Below are 21,814 nucleotides of genomic sequence, written 5' to 3' on the forward strand. Positions count from 1 at the left end.
CCACGCGCGTGCTCCGACCGCGTGCCGCAAATGCCGCCGGTCTCTCTCTTTTTCTTTCTCTTTCTCCCTCCTCTTTGCGTTTTCTTTTTCCTTTTTCCTTTCTTCTTCTTCTTCTTTCCTCTTCCTCCTTCGTCCTTCTCCTTCCTCCTCCCTTCTTCCTCCTGGCGCCCACCTACCCCGGCGCATTTACTTCGCCTGGCCCCCTCTCCGGTGCCTGGCCCCGGCTCCCTCCGGCCCCGCGCGCCCAAGCCCTGCCGCGCCTGCACCCGGCGCATTGCGCTGGCCCACCCGACCTCGACACCCACGTCGCACGTCGCCGGCGCCGGCGCGACTGCCGGCCCCCGGCCCGACCCCGCCGGCGTGCCCGTCACGCCGTGCCTCCGGCCCCACTCCATGTCGCCGCCACCGGCCCCTACCGCCCCGCTCCGGCCCCCTCCGGCGCCGCCCGCCACCGCCGGCCCTACCGCAACACCGGCCGCCCTCCCCTCGCCGGCCTATAAAAAGGCCCCGGCGCCCGGCCATCTCCCCACCCCATCCTCCAGTGCCACCGCCAACCATGCCGAGCCCCCCTGCGCGCCGCCAACCGCCGCCGCCAGTAGCCGCCACCGAAACCGTGCGCCACCGCCCGAAGACCACCACCGGCCGCCCCTTTCCCAGTGCCGCCACCCACGGTAAGGGAGGCAAAATGGGATCTCCATCCCTTCCTCCACCGCCCTCCCGGCCCTCCGCTCGCCGCCGGCGAAGCCCGGCCGGCCGGCCGGCCGCCGCCGGTCCCCAACTCATCACTCTCTCTCTCTTCCTGAAAGAAGAAGAGCTAAAGTTTCCCCAATCCCGATCCGACCCCCAAGTTTCCCCAAATTGCACATAGTTCCTTCCACCACTCTCATAAACCTTTTCGCAGATAAGCCCCTCCACCCCCAAAAGTATTTACAGAAAGGTCCCTGGTTTCTCGCAAATCAGTCCTAAACCTCCTTTTTAAGCCCCTAATCCATGTTTAACTCGTCATTTCATGCGCTAAACTTCCTCCAATTAATCCCAAATTTTACCACGTCATCCTCCAGAATACTTCCGCCGATCCATATCCAAATTTCCCAAAAATAATCTTTCTACCTATTTTCCGTTCGCGTTTTCTGTTCGGAGCTCAACGGATAAAAACCGATTTTCTTTTATTTATTTGTGTGCCCGTTTGTGTGTGCCGTAGATCGCGGAGTACCTGAGGAGGAGCCCGAGGAGGAGTTTGACCGCGAGCCCGAGCCCGAGGACCAGCAGCACGAGCCGGAACTCCCGGAAGGCTTTGAAGACAGCAAGTCCAATCTCACCCTTTGATGCATACTTAATACCTAGTTTTTCGAACACAACCTATTGGCCTGTTTTATAAAATGCATATTGTTTTATTGCAAGACATGGTTGGATAGCCACCCCTTGATTGTTATGAACGTTCCTTGTTATCCTATGGTTGTCTCTAAATATGAACCGCTCTATTTAGGCGATAACCACTGCTAGAATGCTTAGGAAATAGCTACTCGACTACAATCATTATTACCAAGGTTTATCTGGAAAATAAATGTGTGTGTGTGTGCAATTGGGAAAATGGTTTTCCGGGTTCAGAGGAAAGGAATGTGTAGACGAGATGGATGGGTGTTTCTTGTGTGAAATGCCAGGATGTTGTGCTCGTACCTTAGTGGTTGAGCAATGTCGGGAGATATCCATCTTGTCATGGCTAAGGACCGAGTTGATGTGTCATCTTACCTAATTCCACCATCGTGCAACCACTCGACCGTTGTATGGGCAACGGCTTAGCTTAAATCCCACTAGCTAAACTGTTAGTCTTCAGGGGTGCTGGTGAGCAACGGAGCCCATGGAAAAGGAGTAAGATCTCGGTGACTTAGGTCTCGATTACGGTCTTGTGGATGAGCCGTGAACCCCTTGGGTGCTTCCGTGAGGGCTAGCCAGTATCAGCTAAGGTGGGTAATGGCTTTGTTAGGATCCGCACCGGCACTAAGGTGATCGTGCTGCGGTACCCTACTTGTGGGAAAAGTGTACAACCTCTGCAGAGTTAAAACCTATCCGGGTAGCCGTGTCCACGGCATTGGACGAGTTACGGCTTGGTCACACAACTAGCACTTGGGCATGGTTGTCGCGCGCGTGTGTGTGTGTGGGCTGGATTTTGGAAGTGTCCGGCAGTTGTGCCGTGAGCTATGGCGGACGGGGAGTCCGATAGCGATAAAACTTGGATCCTTTGTGTAGGATCAACCCCACTCAATGTTTCGGTTACTAAAGAAAAGCTTTACGAAAACTTGTTTGAAAACGAGCCTATGCATGTATTGGAAATTTAGCTTTACCGCAAATAAACTCTAGCCTATCCTTGTTATATCCTGTGCATATACTTGCTTGTATCCCCCTCCGTGGATGGGGTTGGACTTGTTGAGTACGTTCGTACTCACCCTTGCTTCGTTACTATAGAGGAAGACCCGGACTTCATCGCCGAAGACCTTGAGTAGAGGTTGTGTCCGCACCCAACGCTGCCTGTGGTGTTGGCCTCTCCAAGATGCTGCTGCTGCCGTGTAGTCCCGAGTGCTGTCTTTTGGCAGTCGCTTGGTTAGCCGCTGTTGTTTATTTACTTCTTATCGCTGCGTGGCTCTCACGCCCACTCCCTCAGGAGTTGTACGGTAACTGAATTATCTGTCGAATAAATGTGTTATCAGCCTCTTGGGACTGATATTTGTATCACATTTAGTCTCTACTTATGTGGGGACGCTTCAGATTTAGATCTGATCAGGAGCGTCGTCGTCAAAGGGGACCTCCAGAGGAGGGAGGAAACCCCTAGGCCGATCGGCCTAGGGTGGCTCAGGCCGATCGGCCTGAGTCCCTCGTGCCTCCCCTTGTCTTCGTATTCAGTCAGGGTGTTCTCCAGGTGCTCCTTACCCCTTTTTTATGTCATCATGTGTAAAATCATGGGGTAAAGCCTCTGTTCATTCTTAGGATTGATATGGTCCTTGACATATAACTGCTACATGTTCTACATGTTCTTTGTGCTCATTAATGCATCATGATCTATGTTGTTGCAATGCTTCGTTTACATATGTGAGATTTCTATCCTATACAACATATGTTTTTAGTAGAATTTTTGGTAATCGTGGTGATTAGCTTAACTCTGTGGATGCTTCGATACAGTGTGTGAGTGAGGTGATTGATTATCCCTGTGTAGTGACAGTATGCAGTGGGGAAAAGGCCGAGTGAGCACGTAACCGCGGTGATAACTAGTGAGGGCCGCATCCATCTGTGTAGTAGATGCATATTCTTGTGAACCTAGATCCTATGGAGGGAACGCTTATATCTATCTCTATCTCCTATCTTGTGTTAACCTTTACTATATTATCTCAATCTCTGTTATTAGTTTAGTTTGTCTCTCTACACACACAATACATACACTCAGTTTCGTTAGCAAGATTGGTATAAAGTGAGAGCCAGCGATCCATTTGTTCCACGAATTGATAAACCTTGGAGGAATACTCTAAGAAAAAAGCTACAACTGATTTATGTACTTGCGGTTTACGAATTGGCGTGCTAACTACCGTCAAGGGGTGGTAGCTCGTACTTCTTGGACTTGGAACCTACCTCGCCGTTGTAGCTCATAGAGCATGAGTAGTGCAACGGAATCTTGTGCGCTCTTCTTATCCGCACGCCCATCTCCTGTGATGCTGATGATATCCTATTTGGTATGTGCGGTGTTATTGTAGAAGCGAATGCGAGTCCTTGGGGCTCAACCTTTTGCGAGGAACCATCGGATGAAAGGCACACACTGGCACACTACTATTGTCACATGTGAGCTAATAATTCTCTTGAGTGCAGAGGGCGCAATTGCCGTGGTTGTGCAATCCATGTCTCCGCATCCGCTCTGATGTCTCCAGCAACAACCATGCCGTACTAGTCGGAGGAAGAAACGACATCTGTTTGGGACTCTCACTTTCCAGAGTTATTTGCAGCCATTTACACTTGATGCACTAATGCATAGCACACTTCGTTCTTATTATTACCACCACAACATAAGCCGTTTCGTTACAAAACATTGTTGAAAAATAATTTGGACCTTTTTCCGTTCGTCTTGTCGGAGATCACCAGAGTGTCGGAAGCGACGAGCTCAGAAGCGCATGCACTCACTCACACGAACGCTATAGATAGAAACACACAAGATATGTGCTGCAGAATGCGGCAGCATTTTGTCTCTTTTTTGACATATAAAGCAAACAAATTACAACCGAAAGACTCGGTCTCGATCAACCGACATGCGCGCGCCACGACCCTTCTCGACACCTGCCATCCCAAGACATCAGGTCATAAGACATCAGGATCATGGCACGCCTAAGACGCGCTCCCATGCGCATGACCAACTAACTCAGCCATGCACCTAACAAACTCTTAAGGAAAAACAAAATAGAATGCATAAGTATTACTTCAAACACGTTTTTGATTGTTTTCATCCATAAGTCCTGATCAAGGGAAACTAATCTTGAAATTATTCCAAGAATTCAAAGCGAATAGAATGAGCAAACATTCTTAACATCCCGCCTTCATTCAGTTGCTCATACTTCTTCGACTTGGAACCTGCCTCGCCGCTGCATGCAGCTCATAGAGCATGTGCAGCGCAGCAGAATCCTGTGCACTCTTCTTATCCGCACGGCCATCTCCTGTGATGCTGATGACATCGTTGTTTGGTATGTGCATTGTTATTGTCGAAGCGAATGCAAATCCTTGGGGTGCAACCTTTGGCGAGGAATCACTAGATGACGGGCCGGCACGCGCTGGTATTGTAAAAAAAGTGGAAAGATTAGATCATTTGATAGCTATTTACGCAAGCCAACTACGAAGACAATCACCTTGGTTTGACTTCCACAAATTCGAACGTAGGCATTGGCCATTGTAGCTTTTTGCATGACTCGTACAATGATACACGAGGTCCTCCTTTACTCAATTTATTAACCTTCACAACCACTGCACAAATAAAATGCATGATTGAATTCTTGTCAACTTTTGTAAGGGATATGCCTGGACGAGGCCGCGACAAATATAGGATAACAAACATAACAAATCAGCTGAGATTAGAACGCATACATGCTTTACCCAGAACAGAGCCAGCACTGGTGGAAATACGAAGCATTAGTCCTGGTTGGTAAGCTTCGTATCTCTCGAAAAACTAACCGGGACTGATCATTCGGGACCAAAGGTCCCCTCGTTAGTCCCGGTTATTCACCCGGGACTATAGACCTCCTTTAGTCCCGGTTGGTATTACCGATCGGGACTAAAAGGTTCAAAAAAAATAAAAAAACTGCCCCCCTTTTAAATTATTGCAGATAGAGAATAAGAAAGCATTCACTTGAGAAGAAAACAACCTGCTAACACAGATGAAAAGAACCTGCTAATACTTCATTTCTGATTTCGTTCCGATCAACTTATGTGTTCTACCAAGCCAATAATTACGAACATATTTCATAAAACAACTTCTCAAGAGTTTTGTACTACAAATATGCTAGAACAACTTCTCAATAACATAATTCACCTTCCAGTGACGGAAGTGGTCATGGAACAGAATCTTGTCTGCCCTCCCATGAAGAGCACCCCGACCTGCAGCAGCACCTCCATCTCCTCCCCATCCCCGCTCGAGGGCCAGACGAAAGCGGGCTTCTGAAGCGGAGGCTCTGACGCCTCCGCCCCGCCGGACAGCACCTACACCGCTGCCCTCATGGACAGCCTCTCCCTGGGGTTCAGGTGGCAGCACGCCAGCGTCAGCCTCACTGCGCGGTCCGCTTGTGCCGTGTCTAGCTCGCCATTCAGCACCGTGTTGGCGGCAGCGCGCACTGCCCTCCCCTCACCATAGAGCCTCCAGGGGGCCTGCCGGGGAGGCCCCGCGCGCCGGCGGCCAGGCGGCCCGGCTGGGGAGGGCCGTACTGTCGGGGATAGATCCCAAGTACCCACAAGGAAGGAAGAAGATAGACTCCTACTTAGAATTCATTTGTAATCCTACTAGGACTCCTCCTTATAACCGACTAGTAATCCCGCCCCTGGAGTATATAAAAGAGGGTAGGGGTCCCTAGATCGGTAGGCCAAGACCTCATAGAACCACAATAGAGGATCAAATCCTAGACACCAAACAACACCCAAGCGTAGGGCGCAATATACAACACCCCAAACAGGACGTAGGGTATTATGCTACTCTGGCAGCCTGAACCTGTATAAATTCGTGTCTTGTGTCCTCGCTTTTACGTTTGAGTTCCTGGTCCGACGATCCCCCACCAACCAATCTACTACCTCGGGATAACCCTCGGTAGGTTGCCGAGTATAAAACACCGACATCTGGCACGCTAGGTAGGGGTGATTGTCGAGATCATCGGGCGAGCTTGAAGGACCTCATCAAGATCAATCTACTCTACAAGACAAGAACGCTATTCTCCCATCTAATCAACGACTTGATGTGCAACTACATCAGAGTCCGAGGCGAAGTCGTCAGATAGGCTAATTTCGAGCTAGCATCTGTTCTCGTCGAATTGAAATTCGAAACGGAGCGCAGAGTGGAGCAATTCACCTGCCGTTGATCGTCTCCAAGCATCAAGATTGAGATGGAATAGAATTGGACGGCATCAAGACGGAATCCTACAAGGAATCGATTTCCTTAGTCAAGTTTGAAGTGGAGACCAGCTTTGTTGATCGGAGATGGAAAAGCACGCCAAGCATCAAAATAAAGAAACAGTTGCCGCTGTTCCCTCTAGCACTAGAAATCAATGGTGTATTTAGCTATACGCATGCCAAAAAAACTACCAGAAGGACTTCAGCTTGTGTGGCAACACCAACAAATCTGTGACGATGCGATTGACTACTTTTGCAAGAGCAAGACGTCTACACCAGCTCGCTAACGACTACTTTGACTACTTTGACTACTCGTATCGACTAAAAACTAGTCGAGAATAAGTCTGACAACGTCGACAACTAGTCGGAATCAACTTTGATTAGTCGGCTTCATCAACAACCATCGCAGCTTCATCGCCAATCGTTCATGAATCAAGCTAAGTAACTTTTTTAATAATTATTTTTCTTTGGCTTGTTTTCAGCATGGTTGGTGAATGCGCCGACTACTTATTTGTGTAAGCCTCTTGACAGGAATTACCCTTCAGAGCTACACTTCACCGACTACTCTTGGGGCATGTTACCGACAGCTATGGGCTTGGTACACCGAATTACGGAGGCTATCACCACGAGTTTTTACACTGAGTTTCGAAAGCTTCGCCAACAGGCTTGGTACATCGAATTTTGGAGGTTACGACCATGGGTTGGGTGCACTAAGTGCTGGAGGCTCGCAGCGGCAACACACGCTCTTCTCGCCAAAAGGCAGAACAGACTACTTTACACGCTTGGGGGCTTGTCAGAGATAGATCCCCATTACCCACAAGGAAGGAAGAAGACGAACTCCTACTAGGATTCCTTTGTAATACTAGTAGGACTCATACCATGTAATCTTGCTAGGACTCCTCCTTGTAACTGACTAGTAATCCCGTCCCCTGGAGTATCTAAAGGAGGGCAGGGGTCCCTAGATCGGTAGGCCAAGACCTCATAGAACTACAACAGAGGATCGAATCCTCAACACTAAGTAACACCCAAGCACATAACGTAATATACAACACTCTAAACAGGACATAGGGTATTACACTACTCTGGCAGCCCGAACCTGTATAAATCTGTATCTTGTGTCCTCGCTTTTACGTTCGAGTTCCAGGTCCAATGATCCCCTACCAACCAATCTACTACCTCGGGATACCCCTCGGTAGGTTGACGAGTATAAAACACCGACACGCGCGCCGGCGGCCAGGCGGCCCAGCCGGGGAGGGCCTGTGCCGGCGGTCAGAGCTTAGACGCGAAGGCCTTGCGTGCCGCGCACCGGTGGCCAGGTGGTCGGGCCGGGGAGGGCCGCGCGTTGGTGGTCAGGGCCCGGCCGTGCATGGCGCACGTCGACGCCCAGGCGGCCCGGTCGGGGAGGCCCCACGCCAGCGGTCAGGGCCTGGGTTGGGGAGGCCCTGCACACCGCGCGCTGGCGGCCGTGCGGCCCAGCCGGGGAGGGCCGCGTGCCGGCGGCCAGGGCCCTGACCGAGGTTGCCCGGCGTGCCGCGGCGCCGGCAGCCAGACGGCCTGGTCGGGGAGGGCCACACGCCTAGAGAGGAGAGTGGAGGAGAGGGAAGAGAGGAAGCAGTGGAGGGAGAGAGAGGCTGGTGGTGGGTTGGGAAAGGATAAGGTAGTAGTGGGGGAGAGAGAGGCCGGTGGGGTGGCGATAAGTTAAAGTCGGTGGGGAGAGAGAGTAGATCGGGGGAAATAAAAAAGAGTGGATTTAGTCCTAGTTGTTGGTTTCAACCATGACTAAAGATCATCCTTTAGTCCCGGTAGTCCCGGTTGGAAACACCTGAGACTAAATGAGTGGCCTTTGGTCCCGGTTGGTATTACCAACTGGGACTAAATGCCCCACCAGATTCCCTCGTTGTTCCTAGCCATTACAACCAGGACTAAAGGGGGCTTTTTAGTCCCGGTTGATATTACTGACTGGGACTAAATAGTCCCCGTCGAAGCTGGTTTTTGGACCTAGGACTAAACACTACTGAGGAAAGCCCCATCAGTATCGGTTGGGAACCCCTTTAGTACCGATTTTGCAACCGGTATTGGTAGTTCAGTACTAAATGGGGGGCATTTCGTACCGGTTGAAATAACCGGTACTAAAGGGGTCCCTTTAGTACCGGTTGGGGAGACCATAGTACCTGCCATGTCGTGCACAGCACTAGCCTAATTAGTACCGGTTGGTCTCCCCAATCGGTACTAATTCATTTTTTGTTTCTTTTCTTATTTTCTTTTTTGTTTCTTTATTCTATATTCGTATTTTGTATTTGTTTCCTTTATGTATAGTAGTTCTGATACGCTAATATATATAAAGTTCTATTTATCTTTAATATTACATTTGAGATATACTATATATATATAGATCTATTTATCTGCAGCCAGCTGTAGAATAAGTTATTTTGTAACCAGACCATCCAACCGTCCAATCGTCGTCCCGCTCATCCGTTCCTTCCGCGCCCCACGAGGCAAGCGTGGTGTCTGTTGGGGTACAGCGAGCCGTGAGTCGAGCTTTTTTTTTTTCTCTCCTTCCTTTTCTCCACCGAATCTCTTCCGGCTTCCTTATCTTCTCCGTGCGGGCCTTGTCGCGCGCTCCTAGTCCCACGCCCCAGGATATTTACATATTTGCCACTGTTGCAAATGGCACTCCTTCATTTGCCACTTTTACGGGAGCTTCTACGTTTTTGCCATCGCGAACGAAACGAAGCAACAGATTTGCCACTTTTGCTGACGTGACACGCCACGTCCCCGCGATAGCTTGTAAAAGGGATGCCAAAAGACCTATGTGCCCTTGCCTTTCTCCTCCGTTAACCTCCCGCTAATAGACCCGACCCATCCATCTCCCCTTCCCCATCTCCCCTGTTCCCCATTTCCTCTTCTTCCTCCCTGCGCTGCTCATCCTCCCAGGATCGGGACCACGCCCGCTGCTCATCCCTTCTTTCCCCATCCGCCACGCGCAAGCCATGTTGCAGGTTGGAGCGTCGTCAAGTGTGAGGAGGCCGGTTGTAGATGCCCTTGTCGGTGAGGAGATGGGCTTACCTTTGATCCAGTGCCCTTTGTGCCATAGGGCATGGGTAATTGAGCGGCGCACACAGCAAGATTCGGTGAACTACGGTTGGATCTACATAAAATGTCCAAGGAATGAAAGATGGGTGAGTTTGATTTCGGTTTTTTTGTTTCGGCATTTGCATTTGGTGTTGGATTCATTTTCTTGACTTGATGTTCAGATTGCAGATAAATGTGAGTACTATAGGTGGGAAAGGTTTTATTTCAAAGATTTGGTTGATGCCAAGGTGATTGAAGTGCTTCATTGGCAAGTTGATGACCAAGTTGATGAACAAGAAGATGAGTCCATGGAGCGTGCAGAGAGGGCAGTTGCAAGTGTGAAGTTTGAGAAGGAAGCCATGGAGGCCAAATTGGATAAAATGATGAATGCCTTGCTGCTATTGACTGTGTTGCTTGTAGGATTTATGGGTGTTGTTGTTGGAAACATGTTGTTGAAGTAATAGTAACATTTGTGTTCCACTCATGGTATCTCTATTGTAGTCAACAATGTATTGTGTCTTGGTGTAATGAATGAACCATCACTTTTGTTTTTGGGATCCTTGTTGATTGCTGAATTTCATTCATGGCCAACAAATATAGTTCATGGCAAACAGATATAGTTGACAGCCAACAAACATAGTTCATGGCAAACATATATAGTTGTACAATGCAATAGGCTCAGTACACATATTTTTGAAAATGTTGTTGTGCAGCTTCAGTACCAACCTCTTAGTCCTTGATGCTAATGCTTCAAAATGTTGTTGTGCTTGAGCTGCAGCTTCAGCTTCTTCCCTAGCTGCACCACATTGAACCGTTTGATTCCCTCACCCGGTACTAGGGGGGTGGAGGGAGTCACGAGCGGCTCCTCAGGGACTATCTATTAGGCCCGGTACTAATACTCACATTAGTACCGGGTCAAAATACAACCAGTACTGAGCCTCGGGACGAATGCTCAATTTTTCAGTAGTGAAAGCTCCTTTAGTCCCGGATCAAAAAACGACCGGGACTAAAAACGCTGGATGGAAGGTCTATTCTCTGCTTAGTGCAGGAGTAGTACTTGACACACTTAATTCCTTCTGCCTAGGTGGTGCTATATTCATTGTGTCCATAGCATCAAGAGTTGTTGTGATGTTTCTGACTACCATATTTCTTTTCAAATTGCTCCGTTCTGCTAGCATTATTTGAAATCAGAAGTCCATTATCCTGGAAACAAGAATAGATATGTACGTTGAGCTGCAGCCGTAAACCAGTCAGCATGAATTACCAGTAGAATTATAAAGCAAAACAGGAAGAGATACCTCCAGATCCCTGAGCAACAAGGATGCTGCATGTGCTCTTGCATCTACTTTCTTCTTCCCGTGACCTTGCCCAGCAAGAACGGTCCTTGAGTTGTAAATTTAGAACAACCATTATGTTGTCTCCTTGATTTTCACACTTAATTCCAAAAAAATACCCATTCTTGTCACACCATTCATGAAGTTTTCTGAATGGGGGTAACTCCAGATTCTCAGGTGTGACAATTGGGGAAAGAAGAGGTTTGAAAACCCTCCAAACTACATCCAAATCAAGTTTGCTGTCTTTAAGAATTGCACCTGCAATGCTTTCTACGAGATATCACCTAGAACCTGTGCAAGAAAGAAGACAAAGTGAAATGTAGTACTCTAGATAAGAACGATGTTTCAACCAAAGTTTTAAAAACAATGTTTCAACAGTATCCTGGGCCTTAGCCAAGAATTGGGGTTAGTGGTTGGCTACCCGCCGCCTACCATTACATTGCATGCATTTTTACTCACAAGATTTTAGTGGTTCACAATTTGAATAAAAAAAAGCAAGTAGAACTGTATATTAATATAAGTTTTAACCATGGAAGCCCAACAGACTGAAAAGCACATTAATGAACAATACACTGATATGCTACTCCTAGATGAAATAACATGGATCTGAAATCTTAATTAATTAGTTATGTACTGTCATAAGAAGAGCGCGCGCACACAGGGAGAGGGAGGGAAGGGGAGAGAGAGCGCATACTTTTGGCGGGAAGGGGAGAGAGAGCGCATACTTTTGGCCCACTAGATGGTCCATTGGATAAAAGGCTGGTTCCATCCATTGATGAAACTTGCAGACTATTCACATATTCGGTAATTTGGTCTTGTAGGAACTCGAAGAATCCCGAAGAAAGTGATGGAGATTGTGCTTAACTGCAACTTGTGCAAAATTTTCATTATTTACGGACGCAGACCGCAATCTGTCCGTTGCCCCTCATCGATCTCTTTACGACTCGCATGTTTAGGACTGCTCCACTTAAAAAAAACTAGCTCTGTTCCTCTAACTCCACTTTTTTTAAAGCTCAACTTCACCAACTCCAGAGGGAGCTATGTACCTGTTTGGCTACCAGATGCAAGTCCGACTTCAGAAATTGTAGGAACTAGTGGGAATAGTCACTCTTGCCTTTGGGTAGTTTTTTCCCGCACCGCTACAGTACATGAGACGCTATGCTTCATCTTATTTTTACCCATAAATAATTTTTATATTGGAGAATATAAATAACATTGTTCCAACAAAACTTTAGCATACCTAATATGTGGTACTAAATAAAATTACAAAATCAACCACGCCAAGTGCCCCCTCCTCACGCTTTCAATCGGCCAGGCCGAGAAGCTGCAGAACAGCGGAACCAATCGGCCTTTAGTGTAAAAGTGCATGCACTAGTGGCTCAGTGGTCCGCGTGCAGGATGCTGATGATGTCGAGCTCCTCGGTCCTTGGGAGCTCAGTGGCTCATGGTGGAGGCCATCGCCGGTGCCGACGAGCCACGCCGGCCTGTGCACCAGCACGGTTTACGGGGCTTAGAACGCGCAATTAGCAGGTCTGAGGCTCTGAGGCCATGCTGGCGCGGTTGTGATCCACGGTCCAGGGCAGCGGGGCCAGCGCTCGCGAGGAGGGGACGCAACAGATGCCTCGGGAGGGAACCGAGGGGGGCGGAACAGTACCGCCTCTCTTTTTTTCAAAAAAAAATATGTGTAATCAGTGGTATCGGTGAATAATTTTCCATCCAACTCTAAGAGAAAGTATAAAACCTGTGTTTTTAAAGCACGCTTTGAGGAGCTCCAGAAAAACTTTGAAGTTGTCCCCCAGATCCACCTTTTTTCTGGAGTCGGTATAGTTGGAGTTGGAGATGTTTGGCAAGATGATTTTGAAGCGGAGTAGTTCCAAACATGCCCTAAGATGCAAATGTCAGGTTATTAAAATATCCAAGACTGCATCGCCAAGGAACTCTAAGCGCTGGAAGCAAAAGTATCCGTTAGAGAAATGAAAAAAGATCCAAGTAATCAAATATGTCAAACTAGCTAAATAAAGTTCATGGCAAATACCATCCATATGGCTATACCTGGTAGCAGTACGTTGCTCCTGATTGTTGCTGTGATGGGTGGGTGAGAGCCTCTATCAGCAAACCTTTCTTCGAAAATCTAAGTTGCAGATGTCGGGTTATTAAAATATCCAAGACTGCATCGCCAAGGAACTCTAAGCGCTGGGAGCAGAAGGTATCCGTTAGAGAAATGGAAAAAGATCCAAGTAATCAAATATGTCAAACTAGCTAAATAAAGTTCATGGCAAATACCATCCATACGGCTATACCTGGTAGCAGTATGTTGCTCCTGATTGTTGCTGTGATGGGTGGGTGAGAGCCTCTATCAGCAAACCTTTCTTCGAAAAAGTACAGCCTAGTTTTTCTTGAAGCAATTCAACTGCACCAACTTCTGGAAGGTAATTCCGCACAGAAGCACTTGACATGGCTTTCATAATCAGGTCGTCCTCAATTTCAATCTCAACCTGCAACCATTTGAGAACAGCAAAAGCTGCTCTTAACCCTCCTCCCACATAATATCCCCAATTATAGCCTCAACACAATCAGAGATGGTTTTGGAACACATCCGTGTCCCTTGTCACACGCATTGCCTATTTTAATTATAGATTTGTCATCAAACCTATGAACATCCTTAGTTACCACCTCAGAATTTACTGGGCATTCACTAGGATATATAGGGCCGGACCGGCTGCTGTCCAGGTGCAAGCTATCTACGAGGATCAAATGCAGCATCACGTATGTAACCCTGTGAATGACATTCACCAATAACAAATTTAGCTAATAAAATAGTGCTAAAGCTCATTTTGAAGCAAAAAGCAGGCTTATATTGCCAATTTTGATAAGCAAATTACCTGTATCTTGCGTTTAGTACCAAGCCTATGAAGGTTGGCATTACATATCATTTCTTGCCTTCTGGACGATAGCTGCCCCTCATGCTCATTAGGAAATGTCAGGAAAAGGTGGGAACTCACTGCATACTTAAGTTACACTATACCACAAAAGATCTGTGCTAGTGGCTGGAAGGACTCTGTGCTGGTGGGCTGAGCACCCGCCAGCAACCTTGAGCTACCACAAATGGCGTCTGTGCTGGTGGACGATGTTAGCCACCCACCAGCACAGATGGTTTCTGTGCTGAAGGGTGGTTATACCATCCGCTAGGAATATTTATTTTTCCATCCTATATATTATTTTCCGTGATTTATTTATAATTTCTATTTCCTGCTAGTGGTTAGCCATCAAATTGAAATATGTATCTCCAACCACGTAACAACAAACTTGAATAATAAATAATTCACATAATTCAACATTTGGAATAGAGCTATTCTTTGCGTCAGTAATATTAAAACTACTACGCCCATCTACGAAGTTCTTTGCATTCTTCTGCCATCAACACGCTATCTTGATCAAAGAATGCTCCATCCTCATGACAAATATCGCGTTAGATAAACCTCACCATGTCCCTACAAATGTTGTCGATGCCTTTTTCTTCGAGTGCCACATCGCGAATGTCGATCCTAGGCATCTGCAAGTATACAGTAAATGAAGATTATGATGTATTACCATTAGGAAGTTAGCACATGGCAGTGTATAAGAGACTTACGTCTTCAAGGTTCGTTCGGTACCTCCCATTGTTTCTGAGGAACTCGCACATGTCATATCCGCACAGCGCAGTACCAGGAGGTTACTTGTGGTACTGCAATCAAATAAAAAATGATGAGTTGTTATTAATGACAAGTTTACATTATATGAAACAAACCAAGTTTTTATGTTACGAATCTATGATATATTATTTTTATAGCTTTCTTCCTTTTTTCATCGTGCTCCCCCCTTTTATTATGTAAAGCTTGTATGCACTTTGAGGATATAAAGACAAGAGTTAGTAATACAACTTAGGTGCATAGAATCTCAACATGCATTTAAGCACTGTCAAGAAATGTCTTACTTTTGTATAATGCCTATGAATTCCTTGTAACTATCTTTGCTAAATCTAGCTGAGTCGAGGACCACCACATGGGGTAGCACAACACCATCTAGTGTAACTGTTGACAGGATCATCGTGGAGGCCTGCCTAGAGCAGCTTAATGATCATGCGTACTTTATGCCAGACTTTTCATATTTTTGAATTAGATGGCTCGAGGAGTTGCGAATTAGATGGCTCGAGGAGGGAGACAACAATGTGATTGTGACTGCTGAGAGGCTTTCTCGGCTTCATGACATGGTATGGAATATTCTTTTATCATTTTTTTAACTTTGGTAGTGTTACATCCTTTAACTTTTATCATGTTCTAATCATCTTTTATACGATATAAATGGTACTACTATTGCCGAAGCGAGCCTTCATGCGATTCTGGATCAAGTCATGGAAAGGCTTGATTTGACTTACATGGGTGGAAACCAGATGTTCAGCCTAGATTTGAAATTTCAGGCTCAACTCACTTTCTATATGCCACATCAGTTAACATCTCCAATGTTCTCCGTTTATAGTAGTGTATGTGGTCGTCCATGTGAAGTGAAGGAGAGTGCTCTCATCCATGCTCTAACTTATTTTGATGAAGTTCTTGGCTGGACGATTGGAGACCTTAACAATATTCCATATCTAAGGAGGCGAGCTGGAGTATGAAATATGTAACATGCATGGTTGTATTGTTACCCTTTTCTTATGCATTTGAACTTATTCTCTCTAGGACCTTTAATTATTGATGTAATAAGTTGCACTATTATCAAAACTGGTTACATTGTATTGTGACATGGATGTACCCTAACCTTTTCTTATGCTGGTAGTCACTTACAAGATAATAAAGTCTAATCCACATTAATAAAGTTTTACAAGATAATTTATAAGTCTTACAAGAATATTAATTAGTCTTACAACATAACAGAAAATAAATCCTTTAACAATTCTTCCTTCATAGTCAGTACATAACCATGACTTCATGGATTTATCAATGCTTGCTTCAACATGTTTGATTCTTCGTTCATGGTCTTTGAAAATAGTCTTTGAAAAGGTCCAATTCCTCGTACTAATTGTAATCCTCAATGTCCACTACGCCTTCAACTCTAAGGATCCTTTGTTTCTCAGAGACGGCAATGTGCTTCTTTGCATTCATAAGATCGGTTATGTAGAATACTTATGCGACACACTCAGCGAGTACCCATGGGTCATCTTTGTAACCTACATTGGCTAGGTCTACTAGTGTTAACCATAATTGTCATCTGTAACACCATTCGGGTGTTCGACCCATTAGCATTGAAAGACAGGGATCTGGATATTCTCTCCATAGTCAAGTTCCCATATTTCCTTTATGAAATCGTAGTAAGTTATGTTCTGTCCGGATGTATCAATCGCCTCTATGCGAACACCACTGTTTTGGTAAGCCACGCTTTTGTTGTCCTTTACGGTGGTATAAAATGTGTATCCATTAATTTCATATGCTTGCCACGAGGTGACATTGCTTGATGGCCCAGACGCCAACCTGGTCAATGTTACATCTTCTGTGGAATTTCCATGAAATAGCTACTCATGGTCCTTCAACCATGATGGGAAATGCCGCTTTTGCTCTTTGATGATCCAATCCTCTGAGCGACCATTACTTTGTCCACAGACCTCATTTAGGTGTTGCTCGACGAAGGGCTCCACTATTGCAAGCTGTTGTAGAATGCTTGAATGCGCTTTCTCCAATTGTTGGTTGTCCTTGTCTATGAATCTTTTCATTCCAATGGTACCTCTCCCGGATACTCTGCCCTTGTGCCGAGATTCCGGTAAACCAATAACTCTCTTATCTTTTATGTAATCTATGCAGCAATCAACACTCTCTTCTGTATGGTAGTTCTCGATCATGCTGCCCTCTAGAAAGGCCTTGTTTCTCATGTATCCATTGAGAGTCGACATGAAACGTTCGTATGTCCACATCTGATGGAAGTACATAGGCCCTAGTTCAGTTATTTGCTGGACCATGTGGACCATGAGATGTTCCATGATATCGAAAAAGGACGGAGGGAAGCACATCTCAAGCTGGGCCTAAGTTTCTGACACAAACAGTTGAAGCCTAGCCAACTCGACACAATCAATCACTTTTTGCGAAATCACATTAAAGAAGTAACACATCCGTGTAATAACCATCTTTATGACTACTGATTTAATAGTCTGGATTGCAATAGCGAGAAAAACTGTGATCATCACATGGAAATCATGAGAGTTATAGCCGGCAAACATCATGTCCTTCAATGAGACTAGTGACCAGATGTTTGATGAGAATCTGGTCGGCACTTTCAACCCGTGCAAGCACTTGCACATAGCTAATCTCTCATATGGTATTAAGTTGTAGCTAGCTGGGGGAAGGAAATGCTTACCATTAAGTAGTTCTTGTGGGTGGAGCTCTAGCCTGATTTGAAGGTCAACCAGATCCTTACGTGATTTTAGTTCATCCTTTGCCTTGCCTAATAAGCCTAAGAATCCGATGGTGCTATCGAACACATTCTTCTGAAGATGCATCCCATCAATGGCATGGCGCACCACCAGCTCTCACCAGTATGACAAATACTTGAAGATCTGCGACGTCTGTAGTTTCAGCCTGCTTCCTTCCCCTTTTCGAATTATCAGCACCACCTAATGGCTTCTTACTGACTTTGAACTTGACCTTCTTGCACATTTCAAATATTATTTTACCAGTAGTCGGTTTTGGAGCAAAGTCATTCTCATTGGTGCCATCAAAAAAGTTCTTCATCCTGCGGTATTTGTGCTTCTTCAATAAGAAGCGCCTATGCTGCATGAATACTGTCTTCATAGATCCCTTAAGGTACACATATGATGTTCCATCCAGGCAAACTACGTATGTTTTCTTACCTTTTACCTGACCTATCAGGACAAATAGGGTGGGATAATCATTGATGGTAACAAATATAATGGCTTTTAGTGTGAAGTGCTCATGTCTGTACTCATCCCACATCTAAACCCCATCTTCCCCAAATTTCTGCATATCTTCCATCAATGGCTCAAGGAAAATATCTATGTCGATGCCAAGCTGCTTCGGGTCTTGTATGAGAATGGTTATCAAAAGAAACTTTCTCTTGAGACATAGCCATGGGGGAAGGTTGTATATGGTCATCAGCACTGGCCATGTGCTGTGCGTGCTGCTTCTTTCACCAAACGGATTCATGCCATCTGTACTCAATGCGAACCGTATATTCCTTTTTTTCATCTGAAAACTCTGGATGATTGGCATCGAAGGTCCTCCACTGGCGAGCATTGGAAGGATGTCAAAGCTTTCCGTCATCCTTTACCGGGCGATCAGCATGCCAAGTCATCATTTCAGCGGTCTTTGGGTTTGAGAACAAACGCTTCAGACGGTCCACCACCAACAAGTAACATATCACCAAAGCAGGAACTCTGCGCTAAGTCATCGTGTCAGTACCTATACAAGACTCGTCCTCCATTTGAGCACCAGCACTTTTCTTTGCAACCTTCTTCCTCTTATTCCTAATGGAGGAAGCGGCACTGTCCTCACAGAAATTGGCATTACTTTTGTAACGGCTAGCATCGCAATTTGGATACTTTTCCAATACCGCGTACTCACTGCAATACAATATGCAGTGGTTCCGGCATGCGTGTATTCTTTGCACACACATCTTCAATGGATTGGTAATCTTCTTTGCTTCGTATGTATTTTTTGGCACAAAGTTAGGCTTCGCGAGCAAATTGCCCAGCAGAGTAAGGAGATCATTGAAACTATTGTCTGACCAGCCGAATTTAGCCTTCAGGATCAGAAGATGAAGGATCAAATGCAGCACTGTCCACTCCTTCCCACATCCCACATACATACGGTCCTTTACTGCCTTCTTGTGTGTCTGAAAATTCTCTGACCCTTTAGCACTCCCTAGCAACACTTCCGATTCAATGTGGCGCAATGTGTCCTTCATATCAACATCACGTTCCTCATCCACCTGTGGTTCCACACGCACATCTATTTGATCACCATTTTAATCTCCACAGTCGTAATCATCATCCATCATAACATGATCATTGTCGTTTGCATCATCACCACCCACTTCATCACAGCCAATATTGATGTCTGTGTTGTTGGAAGTACCTCCTGCCTCACCATGGCGGGACCAAATTGTGTATCCATCCATAAAACCTCGCTTTATCAAATGACTCCTGATGACATTAGTATCCTCCCATACAATATTGTTGCTACAGTCCAAATACAGACAACGTATTTTCTTTATCTTGCAAATACGAGTGTGCTTCTTCGTAGCCTCCACAAACTTCCATACCTCTAACATGAAAGTATGTGAATATCTTTGTATGCCATACATCCATGCTCTATGATCCATCTTTAACAACCTATGACAAGAATTCTATGTTATATTAACTAATTTAATGAGCTATTCTATAAACTAAATTAAATTATGGATGTAGTAACTAATAAACTAAATTAAATTATGGATGTAGTAACTAATAAGTAGGATGGAATTTAATAAAAATAATTCTATATTACCCTAAATGGAACTCAATTAAACCTTGGATGTAATAATTAATAAAAAGAAGGAAAAAAATCAAACTCAATTATATATTAAGGTAATCAACTTCATTAATTAAAACTATGGATGTAATAATTAGTAAGGAGGAAAAATATAATTAAGCTCAATTCTATATTACATTAAAATGACAAACATAGCATTATAATGGTTATAATATGACCATAGAATTTTATTTAAAAAATAATCCATTTCTAGTCATTTTCTCTCTCTTCCCTCCTCTCCCTCTCCTAGTTCTAGATCTAGATCTAGATGACAAGCTAATGAAGCTAGAAATGATGGATAGAAGTTGAAAAAGAAGGTTGGAATGGCACAACTCACCTTATATAACCACCTCCTCCAAAAAAAATCAAGAGCAAAACCTTCCCCCTTAGATTTGGTGTTTTTGGAGCTTTTCCCGAGCTCCTCTCGGGCAAGCTCCAAATGGAAGGTTGCCGGGGGAAAAAGATGCACAGGACCATAAATGGGCGAGCTCTGTGCTGGCGGGCGACATAAGCCAACCGCCAGCACAAATGGGGTGCATCTGTGCTGGTGGGTGCTTAGGTCGCCCACCAGCAATTTTTCCTTTGTGCTGGCGGGTGACATAAGCCCACCGCCAGCATAGATGGGGTGCATCTTTGCTGGCGGGTGCTTGCGTCGCCCGCCAGCACAGTGGCACTGTGCTTGCAAGTGCTCCCCCATCGGTCTAAGGAAGTTTTGTGCTGGCGGGTGCTAATCACGCCCACCAGCACGCTAATTTACATGTACCATCACAAATCAAATCTGGCGTAGTGCACACAGTCCCCCAGTAACTCTAGACGCTCCATAGAGAAGTCCTCGCAGCACCTAAGTGTCGTAAGAGCTTCCAAAATCTGAGGAAGTGTACGGAGTTTGATTATTACATGTAAGGAAATAACGGTATACTATGTATATAAATAAGCAAAAGTATTAATCACAATCTCATACCAGGTTGCTTGATATATCAGAATCTGTGTACTGGCCATAGCATTAGTGACTCAATGTGATACATCAGAGATGGAAACAAATAGAAAACTCTAAAAACATCAATAGGTAAATCAAGGGGAATCAGCAACTCTGGAGGCATGTGAACAAGTCCATTCGCCCTATTTTTATTTTCCACACCATTGCCTGCAAAAAGCAATAAACATATATAAACAACAAATCTTTGTACTAAATTACCAACTTGGCTACAGTTGAAATGGGAATAGTATCCACTGAATATTCTCGTTTAATCAAATTGATTATATCACCAAATCATAGTCAAGGTAAAAAGAACAGATCAGATGGTTAAAGAAATATTGCTTGGAAAACAACAACATGAAATGTTAGACTTGGAGTAAACAGAAGCTAGCAGTAGCCATTGGAGAAGGACCTTCATGTCTGTTCTTTGAGGAAAGAAGGTTGTGGGGATTATGACTGGGTTTCAACACTAGCAATGGCTGTAAGGGATGACGAAGAAATATACTGTGCCTGCAAATGAAGTGGGTTAGTAAAGTGTGGGTTAAAAGTGTATTCTTGAATGAGCATATGAATATGCACAAGATCTAGCATACTTCTTCTCAAAGTATTCTGCAAATGTCCGGAATTCTGGTTCTTTCTTATCAGATGCACCATCAAATGTGCTATTGGCACATAATTCAGCTACATCAAGAGCAGTATATATCTTTCCAGTGTGAAGTGCTAGGACTACCATGTTTCTAAGATAATCAGCCTTGCATGACTTGTTGGCCAAATGAATGAGATCTCCACCATTATATTCAGGATTAAGTTTATCAATTAGGTTCTATTTGTCCTTTGAATAAATGCTTCTCATGAGTCCAACAGTTGTGGCAGCCACATCAATCACACGCCAGTTACTGCAAACACTTTTGTGAGAATCCAGAGTAGGATCCACAGGTAAAAGCAAATACATATTTGCATGAGGAATTTTTAAAAATAGCAAATCCTTTATTTTATTTAAAGTTATCTAGTCACATTCTAGCTCAAAAAAACTGCTGAAATCAGGTAGAACCGCAGAAAGGAGCTTGTGAGAGCTTCTCTTTAATCTCCTTGCTTTAGTAGCTTTGTGTCATTGGAATTTCCATTTTTTGCTCAAACCAGATGGGGTAGCCTGGGTTTGTGAAATTCAGCCGCTCTATTGCATCTCCCGGTTGAGGCTACAGCATGCAAACAAGATCTCCAATTAGCAAGAAAGCAATGGCTCAATGCTGTGTTTCGAA

At 45.1% G+C, this 21,814-nt stretch overlaps 1 pseudogene; it reads right to left on the bottom strand.

The window, feature by feature from the left end:
- Window positions 1-3,577: 3,577 nt before the first annotated feature.
- Window positions 3,578-21,757, bottom strand: LOC117853615 (endoribonuclease Dicer homolog 3a-like; annotated as a pseudogene).
- Between the last annotated feature and the right edge of the window lie 57 nt (window positions 21,758-21,814).

Source organism: Setaria viridis, chromosome 4 (genome assembly GCF_005286985.2).
Source record: "Setaria viridis chromosome 4, Setaria_viridis_v4.0, whole genome shotgun sequence".
Lineage (NCBI taxonomy): Eukaryota > Viridiplantae > Streptophyta > Magnoliopsida > Poales > Poaceae > Setaria > Setaria viridis.